Genomic DNA, 11,215 nt, shown 5'->3' with positions numbered 1-11,215 from the left:
GTCGGGAACTGTTTTGACATTTACGGAGGACGGAAAAGCGCTCCCTGTGATTTCAGATCAAGCTTAAGATGACTGGCAACCACAATTTTAAGACCCAAGGTGGGTAAGTGTTCTTACACTGCAGCGCAGCTTATTTAGTGGTCGCACCTTCGACCACATAGCCCTCTCCCGCTACATGCACAGCGATGAGGGGACGCAAGAAAACGGAGTCGAATTTAAAATTCTAGATTCAACCCCCTCCTTTTTTTTTCTTTTTTTTTCGGGGGGAGGGAAGGTGGATTTATTTTCTGAAATACGTGTCCTGTTTTTATTTTTTTTTAATGTAACGTTAATTATTTTTACAAGACGGCGGCGCAACCGTCAGTGATCGAAACCGCGTTCTTCGGCCCGCATCGCAGCGACGCTGGGCGGCTCTCTGTTTGCGCTAAGCCGCGGAAACGGCGTCCGGATATTTATACATCGGAGCGGCCGCCGCGAGCAAAGCGACGTCGCCGCTTGGCGCGCGATGCGGGCAAGTTCACAACAGATGTGCCCGCCGGCAAAAAGGAAATCAATAAATAAAAAGCACAGTAACAAAAATTTGCGTTCCAACCTAACGTTTACACCTTCTTTTTTTGTATTTTGAGGAGGGTGGCGTTAATGAGCGTTTTGTCTGTTCCACGTATATTTTGAGCCAAACGGCGCTGGCAGCGACACGAGACAAGCCCATAAACACGGGGTTCAGTGCCACGGTTCCCTGCGTCGTTGGGACCGGTACCGCGCAAGGAAATGGCGCTTCGAAGAAGCAGTTTCGGGGCGATGTTGTTTCCTCTATAGATCCTCGCGCTGCAACACGAATCGCTGGGATCGGGTCTGGCTCCAAAGGCGGGTCCAACTACTCGGAGTCGTTTGAAGCCTCGGCAGCGAAACGAATATTTTCACGTGACAATCCCTGTGGCAAGGATGATGATATCTGGACACCAGGTTTTAACTTCGTTCGAATTTGCTATGGATCGTTCTCGCGGCTAGATGGTTTCACATAGACGACGTAGAAGTTCCAACGCTATTTAAAGACATAAAAAAAAAAAAAAATCACACCGTTAACGCCTATCTTTATTTCTGCCCAGTTCGAGAAAAGGACAACTTCATTATAAAAATGATGCTAACACATATCATTTTTAAATTCCAGCAAATTTCTTTCTTCTTTTTTTTTTTTTTGTGGCGGGGTGTGTTGCGTTTTTAAGGGCTCCTGGGTAAAGCCCCTCGATGTGTTTGTGTTTGTCTTGCAAGTAACGTCAAATGCCCCAGTGCACGAGGCTCGTGTCTCGAGCGGCCCTTGGAGGCAGATGGCGGAGCAGCACTGAAATGAACGGCTCTTGGAAGCGAATGGCGGCGGAGCACTCGCTCGTGGCACGTGTCTCGCGCGTTCCTACAACAATGGTTGGCGGTACTTGAAAGCGTGAATTTTATCAAGGGACTTTACTCCTGGGCCGATTGGGCTTCAGCAAAAGCCCTGGTGACGGAAACCGAAGTTCACGCCGGACCATATGCGGGTCTCGTCGGTGCTGTCAGCCGAGGCCCGTTGCGCGCTCGACGAAGGCCAGTCACGTGCCTTCGTTCGAAACAATGGGTCGACACCTGCCCGAGGGCAAGGAGATCGGAGCCCTCAAGGGCACGCTCCCGGACGAGGGAGGGCGATTTTTGACTTCGATATTTGGGCATATTGTCCCCGTAACTGTAACAGGTCAACCAAGAATCCCCCACTTTGCACTTAGACTTCATATATGTACGGTGTTTATGCTGAGTGTTCGTGTCAATATGGTTAAATGAACAGTTTGCCCTGTGACTATCACGAAGCCTCCTCCGATTCAACGTCGAAGACCTCATCGAGCATCAACCCGCACAACACCGCGGGCCCCTAGCAACACCATAAGCCATCATCAACAAAGCGAACCATCCTTACTACCACCCACACTCTAAAAAAAGCCCATGCGTCGGCTTTCCCGCAGAATACTCGGAGAGCCAATCACCACAGCTTACGGAGGCAACTCAGCGAATGACGATACCGAAACATATGTTTAGAACAAAGAACGCAGTCTGAGTTGTGACATTAAGCAACGCAAGCGTGGCTTTTCGCATTGCTTAATGTCTCAACTCAGACTGCGTTTTCTTGATTAAACATATGTTTCGGCATCGTCATTTGCTGAGCTGCCTTTGCAAGTTGCGGCGATTGGCTCTCCGAGTGTTGTGCGGGAAAGCAGACGCACGGTTTTTTTTTAGAGTGCAGGCACGTAGCCAGGATATTGTTTGGGGGGGGGGGGGGGGGCGCCCATGACAAAATGCTGTATGAGTATGAGGGGGAGGGGGAAGGAGGAGGCCCCAGCAAAATGGAAGATTTCGGAAAAGGGGGGGGGGGGGGGAGGCGGGCCCTATGGACCCCCCCCTTCCCCCCCTGGCTACGTGTTTGCTACCACCATAGTAGTTTTGATGACAGCCCTTAGAATTCAGCAGAAAAACTGGAAGAACCGGCGATTGGACGTTCGCGCTAACAGGGTCGAGCAGTGTACATTACAGCGTCATTCCACCAGCGGGCAGGGAAATATATTAAACCAATACAAGTTAATTTCTTTTTTAGGTTGCCACATCGATAAAACAACTCTAAATAAATATATATAAAAAAAAGAAATGGAGGTTAGGACAAGCGTAATGGTTTACTACTGGCAATTCTATGTCGGAGCGACATTTTTGTTCCGCCTCAAGTTTCCCGACAAATTCCTTCGGCTCCTCCGACGGCGCAGACATCGTCAAACCGCAGTCGATAGAATTCAAAGCATACAAAAACGACGAAGCTTGAATCGGCGGCGGCACACACGTTCGACCCCGACGAAACGCCGGCGTGTTTCGGTCGACGGCGTACGCAGCCACAAACCGTTGAGTCGCAGACTGCGCGCGCCATCTATTAGCGTTGCCAGGAACCTTTCCTTTCCTCCTCGGCGGCAGATTTGAAAATGAACGGCTTCATCGTTTAGTGTCTGACTTTTTGACGCCAGTTTGTGCTACATTCTTGAATCCGTCGCACGAAATATAAACCCAGCAATATTATGTGGCACACTCCTCTCATCTCACAAAGCTCTCCACCCTTTCCGCTTTAGCAGAGCGAACACCGGAAATGAGGAAATCACCAATCGTGGCAAGCAGATAGCTTTGTGGGGGGGTCTTGTCCTGCTGTTCTAAACTTGTAATAGACTATAGAAACAACGCGAATACAATTTCTGAAGTTCCTTTCAGTGATTGCATTCGCGTTGCTGCAAATACCGGAAACTCGATGAATTTAGAAGGAACCAGGTGAACAAACAACAACAACAACAACAACAACAACAACAACGCAGGAGCAGTAAAGGAAGTTTCATCCTGCTCAACACAAAGAAAAGCAAAACTACATGCAGTGAATACTATTTTTCCACGGCATGTTTGGCCTCGTACACAGACATGTGCGAGGTTTATAAACCGTACAGGTTCCTGTGGTAGAATCGGGATAGACGAATATCCGCTTTTGAACTCTAAACTGCGAGTAATTGGGTAAGATCAAATGATAGACTTGCGGTGCTGCGAAGTTCTACAGAACAAACGCGTGACCAAAAATTGAAACGAAAAGGATGAGGCTACATTGAGATGAGGAGAAACAGTGCTACAATTCAAAACACACACACAAAAAAAAATGTAGGCACGTTTAGTGGGCTTACTCGCACATACATACCAAGTAGACATTCACATACAAACACCCAAGCGCGCATATGTGGGCTTCGATGTGCGTATAGAGACAATACCGATTCCCTGTTCAACAAGCGTGCTTGCCTACGGGCGCTGAGGGCACCACGTATCCCGTTTTTTCGAAACACGCGGAGTCGGCGCACGCCCCGTAGAGTGCCTAGACTTGACGCCTAGCTAATTGAGATAACGTTGAGCGTCTCCGAGCTTCGCACAGCCTCTCCTCCGCCTGCTCTCTGCTCCACGCGACAACGCGCGCATGCGCATATGACATATGCAAACAAGACTGCCCAGCGAGTGTCTGCCATCAAACTGCAAACGCTTCTTCACGATTTGAGACGCTGCGCCCTCTCTAAAATTTAGGCCCTCTAACGCCCCGCAGCGAAGCTACCGCCACCGCCTGGCCGCGACGTCGGAGACGTGAATTTCGTGCACGAGAAGAGGAAAAACTAAAGATAACAAAACGAAAAAACAAAAGAAGGAACGAGGCGGTACGAAGCCATCGCAATTGTCGAAGCAGACGATCAGAGCTGCCTGTCACCCGGCAAGTACCCACGCTTCGCCCGCAGACAGCGGGGAATCTGAACACCGAAGCGCCAGGAAAAGAAAAAACAAAAAGAAGCGGAGCTACGGGAACTGACAACGGAACCGAGAGAGCCGTCGGCGACGACCGAAAGAAGAGCCGAGTCCTTATAGAGAGAAAATAAGGCGGAGAATTGAAATTGCGAAACCGATTCTGCCGGCCGCTCCCCCCGCCTCTTCCGATTTCCTCAACTGTCTTCTGCTCTCGCTTTGTTCCCCGGCGGCGCGGTGACGGCTTCCTCGGGCCCGTCGACAGACGCTCGGAATCTGGGTCCCGGAGTCCGCGCCGGTGATTAAGAGCGGGCCGCGGCTCAATCGAGCGGGCGAGGGCGAGGGCTCCGCACTCGACGGGCGGAGATTGGACGGGGGCCGCGATCTCCGATCGCTCTGCGGCGAACAATCTAGTAGAAGGGCCGCAGTTCTTTCGGGAAAGAGAGGCCGACGAGCGAGCCCCGGAATCTGCCCTTTAAACCGGCGGTCACACTCTGCTGAAATACGTCATACAAAAGACAGCCTACAGACCTGAGGCGCGTTCATTTCTTATACAACAATCAAATTAATGTGCAAAAAAAAAAAAAAAAAATCTTGCCTGCGGGCATGTACGAAACATTCATGTGTATGAAGCAAACAATGTTTGAAACATGACCGAGACATAGGATCGATGCGACCGTCTGAGACATGACGGCTGACTGGCGTCCGGCAGCTCAAAAATGCAGCCGCCGTCACAAGATGCTTTAAAACCTTTCTTGTCTCACCCGGTCGTACTCAAGCGCAAGTGCGTGTGATGAACCCTCTCAGTCAGGTATACTTCTCGAGTGGGTAGATGTGCGTGAAAGTTTTTGAGCGCATATGCTGCTGCCATCGGGCTTCCGCCAGGTTTGTTTCAGCCAACGGAGCTGTTCTGGAGATGCGCCAAATTTCTGTATCCTAACGGTTCGGGCCGGGATGGAGAATAGAAATCAAAATCTTTTAGATGGCGTTTTACAAAGCGATTTTGTCCGAGCCAGGTTTACTATGATGATCTCTAAATCGAACCTTTTCTGCAAGAATAGTACAGCAAGCAGTTTTTATGTACCATTTGTCTATCATTTTATGCTTTTTATGGGCATTTGTTTCGTACTGAAATTTAAAGGAGCGATGCAACAATTTTTGTACTTTGCGCAAATACCGCTTAAAATGGATCCCTGACGTTAATGACCTATGAAACACGCGTTCGTTTTTCACCGCATACAATAGAAGTTCCATAAAAAAATTAAAGAAAAACGAGCACCGTTCACCCCCTCAACTCGCAGCCAGAACAAGCGAACACGTGATCTGGAGCCGATTATATGCCGCAAATGTTGATCATAGCCACGCGCTGGGGTTGGCAAAGCACAGGACGCGCGCTGAGTTCCAGACACTGTTATGGCTCGGCTATTGTCGTCGTTGCAGCGATTGGACACGGTCCACTACCCGAATGCATGTCGAGGCATCGATTGTCACGAGCCCAGATCGAATGCGTACGCAGTCTTCGCGTCCACTCCGTGAGCAGCATTTGAATATCGCCACCGCAAAGCTCGATGACGAATTCCCGGGGATCGTACTCTTGCCATTGTCCCCACAGCTCCGCCATCAAGTTTCGCGAAGGAGCAAACGGCGGCTTTGGAAGGAGAGGCTGAAAGAAAAGCTCCGCTTTCATCTTTTGAATTCCGCCGGGACGAAGACGCTTCTTGGCCAGTGATGTTGCGTTGAGTATTCTTGGGTCCCACTAGTGCCAGGAAGCTGGTGGAAAGTAATAAATATTCCTACCCAATGTCGTTGCACAGCCCATTTAAAAGAAAATCATCGAGGACAAAAGGCTTTTCTGAGCTAATCGGATCATCGAGCTTTCTTGCTCTTCCACCTTGTTTGCCAGTCGTAACGTGCTACTGCAAAAAAAAAAAAAAAAAAAAAAAAGAAAGGTATTGTTTTATTGCAAGCAAATTAAAACGCAAAAAAAGCCTATTTATCTAACTTAAGGAATCAAGCTGTTCTTTTTTTTTTTTCTAGTATGGCGGAGGTTACACCAGTAAGAAGTTGTTAAGCAAACTCTGCTTTAAATCTACAGTAACTCCTTTTTCGTGTTGTTATCAATGATCGGACTGATTGATAAAATATACTATGTTTCAAAACACACGCAATGACAATTGTCACTATTTGCGAGCTGTAGTGATTTAAATCAAAATAATGTGATATAAAAAAAATTATCGATTTGAATAAAAGAAACTGATATTATATATATATATATATATATATATATATATATATTCTGGATTTTGTGTTAACGGTTACACGTGAATACACTCTCGGGCGCTCATTGGGGGCCGAAAATTTTCTCCAGTGTTGCCTTCCGGTAGAATTTTCTCGCAATCCAAACTGAGGATTCTCCAAACACTCCAACCAAGATCCAGTGCCCAAAAGGTCGGTCTCCGGCACGCATTCTTACATTACATTGACCTTTACTGTCGCAAAATGTTTGCCATTGCTTGCGACAGATGTATAAAACGCAAAAATTCTAGGTACGCCGTGTAAACGCAAAGTTGAGAGCGTGAGTAACTGGAGAACGGTATACAAACAGACGCACAACTCTCCAACGTGTGTCGGCCCCTCAAATTCTCGCTCGACAAAAAAAATCGTTGCGTTTTTGTCAGAGTGGTGACCTGAGGACACCACTTTAACAAAGACGGAGAGATGTGTTTTTGTTTTTGTTTTTCGAGCCAGAATTTGAGGTGCTCACACATGTTGGAAAGTTTTTCGCACAGGAGAAAGCTGCATTATGCCACAGTGCAGCCCTCTGCTTTTTTTCCTTTATCTGGAGCACGCGAGAGAGCACCACCTTGCTCGAGCTTTTGACCGGTATAACCAGCCGGCAACGGCCAGGGCCCATGGTTATACCCTGCCTCGTTATAACTTTGCAAAGTCGTGAACGCTACGTCCTACATCGCGTTCCCACGGCTTCAATATGCGCTACGTGTACGAGCGCAATGTACACATATTGGAACATGGCGAAACGGAAACATGAACCGATTGCCTCGATCTGTTCGCGGTCGTGGCAATGAGTCGCGTTTACTCTATCTTCAGCGTCAGTTATACCGTTTATACATCATAAAAATGACACAGTGTCCGCTGTGGACATGGCGACAGAATTATCAGTGGGCACGCGTCAGGCATCTTCGATGCACGTGTGCTTCACACATATGTGTGCCTCAATCACGTGTGCGGACTGTTTTTGCATGGACATTGTGACCGTCATACAAGGAAGAACCACGTCCCAGACAGTGTCGCGGCAGACTGTCCTCTGTATGGTGTATTGGCAGCGGGGCCGCGGCTTGCGTCTTCCGCTGAACGGCTCGTGCGAAGTGAGCCCTGGGGGCAAATGCTTCGGTCACACGGCCCGGAACACACGAATCCAACAGTCACACGGACTGCTGCGTTCCTGTAGACAGCACTCTATCGCAATTTCACGAATGCAAGCCGCCCTGCAGCACGACGCTCCGTCCTCATCGAAACTGGTAAAACCTGACAATTCACTAACGCAAAAAAAAAAAAAAAAAAAAAAAAAAAAATGACGAACGCGAGCTTTCGGTCCAGATGCGCTGCGTTCAATTTGGGGAGCGCCCTAACTCACCGTGCCACCAAAGGCCCAAAACGTGCCTCCCGTTTAGGGAGCAACCCTACCCGCACTTCCCAACCGACGGAGCCCAAATTAACATGCATGCCTTCATTCAGCACACGATGTGCGAGCAAGATCCAACGACAGCTTGCCCTATTTAGATTCCCCTCCCCTCTATTTTTTAAGCGTCAATATTTGCCGAAAATACTGCGAATCCCCTTTTGGCATACTTTTGCTCGCGGCTGTCAACTCAACTCAACTTCCTGCCCCCCTCCCCCCCCCCCACTTCCCCTTCCACCTAACCTATAAATTTTAGAGAAAAATAAAAATGCTGGAAAATGTGTTCCTGTGTATATGGTAAACCCTAAAACTGGGGTCGAAAAAAGAAAAAAAAAGGAAAGAAAAAACGAAGCCTTTTTTTGTGTGTTTGTGTGTGTATTTGGGGGAGGGGGGAAGGGGGGGAGGGGGAAGGCTTTCACTCAACCCGGTCATCCCTCAGGCGTCGAAACCTTCGGATGTCTTGCCCAAACAAGGCCCCAATAACGAAACATTTGTCTTTTCGTGTTGTTTCGTAGCTTGTCTCTTGGCGTTCGCGGTTCGTGCGCCCAAACCATGCCAGCCGAACCTTGTTTTCAATTACTGCGCCGTCACGCGAGGATCGCGGGGAAGCAAGGGGTTCTTGTAGACTCCGCAGTCAACGTGGGACCAGACTGCGGGGGGTTCGGGGGCTCCAGGCTTGACTTGGGCGAGTGGGGGCCCGAAATTAAACCCAGTCCTTCGCCCTACGCACACCGCGCGCGCTCGCTCGCGCGGGAAGAAGAGCAAAACGCCAAGCGCGCGTTTACGATCAACTCTGCAAACACTGATGTCACCGCCACCGCTTCGTCGCCTTGGGCGTTTCTGAACGCCGAGAGAGGGGCAGGCAGCGTTCCCACGGGGACCTGTTTTGTTACGTGATTGCGTAACACACTGGTTTCTTTTTGTTTTATTTTACCTTTCAATCTAAACCACGAGTGGTAAAAACCAAAAAAAAAAGAAGGAAGAAGAAGAAAACAATTGTCTTTATAAGTAAAAGAATTTGTTGTTGGGCTAGTTGCTGTGGTCTTTATGAGGATCGAAGATCTTGACCAACGATGCATTTCGTCGGTAAGGCACTTGTCGAAACTTGGTATTGTTGTAATAAAATAAAAGTGAACGTTGTACGTGGTAATGACATTCAAAGACATTCCGTGAAAAAAAAAAAAAGACGGTATAATTAGGGTTCGGAGTTTTCGGTTTAAACCGATAAAAACCGATAAAAGTACGCCGAATCCATTTTCGGAAATTCGGTTTTAACCGAAAAAGGTCAGTTTTAGGTTCGGCATTTTCGATTTAAACCGATAAAAGTACGTCGAATCTATTTTCCCAAAATCAGATTTTAATCGGGAAAGGTCAGTTTGACCTTCCAGTCGAACCGCAGAGCCGTGGCGAAAAAGTGGAAAGACTGTCTATCGAAACGTGTCCCGATGTATGGGATACACGGATGCCATCACGACGTTTTGGTTTAATGTGCGCATCATCGATCGGAACGTGAAGTCCGAAATGCCCCATGACTTCGCCATGTACGAGCGTGTTTTCACACTCGTTGTAAGGAACACTGACTTTATGCAAGCTCTGCATGTTGTGTTGTGCTTCAAAACGTCGCACCGTTTCTCTTTTGGCGGTCACAATTGGTTGATTGGCCGATTTTGGCTTAGGCAGCGCTTCGTCTCCTCAGCCTCTCAGTGTCCAGTGTTAGCGCTAAGAGGGCATTCTCAGGGTAATATTAACAGGAAAGAAAGAGTGCGGACCAATGAGGAGAACCTGGGAAAGTACATGTGCGTGTACTATAAAAAGATCACGTAGTCCTGATGTACAGAAGGTGAAGTTGGATGTTTTTTAGGCATAGGGCTTCATATCTGACTTGTTTGTATTTCTGTGTTTTTTTTCTTGTTTCTTTTACAGTTACACACATTTGCCAAATAAAGTGTTCATTTTTTTTTTACAATATATCTGTGCTGTTATTCTTTGAATGATTACAATTATCAGAGCTGCAAGGGTCATCTGATTCGGCGTCCGTTGGTGTTTATTTTATGTTCACCGAAAAAAGCCGATAAACTTTTGTGGGCATAAATATACACCGAAAAAAACCGAAAATTGAATTTTAAAATAAACACCGAAAAAAGTACGCCGAATTTGGAAAAAATAGAAACCGAAAACGCGGAACCCTAGGTATAATCTAGGCCTCACAATAAAAGAAAAGAAAAAAAAAAAAAAACGGTAGGTAGCTGAGTTAGTCCACTGAATTCTTGCAGAGAAATTTACAAACAGCTAGTGAGCCGCTTCTCTTTTGGGGTTCGGGTTTCCTTAGTTCAGGCAGGTAGCCATGGGGGGGGGGGGGGGGGGGGGGGGGCGGCATGGGGCCCGCCCCCGCCCCCCGACCGAAATTTTCCATTTTGCTGGGACCTCCTCTCCCCCTCCTCCTCATAAAGCATTTTGTCATGGGCACCCCCCCCCCCCCCCCCCCCCCCCCCGAAACAAAATCCTGGCTACGTGCCTGCCTTAGTTCAAGGTGATTCATAATCATAAGGCACCGAACCTCTCAGGATTTACTGTTTACAAGATCAAAAAGCAAACCACTTATTTCTGGGGTGCCACTCAGTTGGTCGAGTGACGTTTTAGCAAACGAAGTCCCGCCTTCGACTTTTCATCGAAAGATGGTTGGCCGCCGCGAAGCGGCGCGTGTAGGGGTGGGCCAGGTGGGTTAACATTTTTGTGATCAGCCGCCGCAGACTGTCGCCGCGAAGCGGCGTGAACGAAGGGGGGCGGGTGGATTAACACACGCCCCAGTGATGCGTCATTCGCTAAGACGTCGATTCGCTCAAATGATCGCTGTTCGCTAAAAAGTCATTCGCTTATGGACCCTTATTTCTGAAGGCTTCTCTCCCCAGTTTTGTTTTTGGAACACTCATTAAGAATATTTCTAGTCATCTCTAAACAAGGCTCCTGAGCGAAATGGATATCTGGATTCAACACGAGCTAACTGACGCGTGCTTCGTCACACTTGTCGAAGCCTGAAGGCTTCTTGTCCTCGTGCTTTGATGCGTGAAGTACTTTACCGGCGACCGGTTTGACAACTTGCTCGCTTATCCCAGCAACGGATCTACATGTGACAGCATTCGCGGGAGTACGTTGTTGGATGAAACACACCGACTCTGTTTCTTATCCAGGTAGTGG

Source organism: Ixodes scapularis, unplaced genomic scaffold (genome assembly GCF_016920785.2).
Source record: "Ixodes scapularis isolate PalLabHiFi unplaced genomic scaffold, ASM1692078v2 PGA_scaffold5__190_contigs__length_132052651, whole genome shotgun sequence".
In the NCBI taxonomy this organism is placed as follows: Eukaryota; Metazoa; Arthropoda; class Arachnida; order Ixodida; family Ixodidae; genus Ixodes; species Ixodes scapularis.
Note: the sequence above shows the minus strand (reverse complement) of the source record.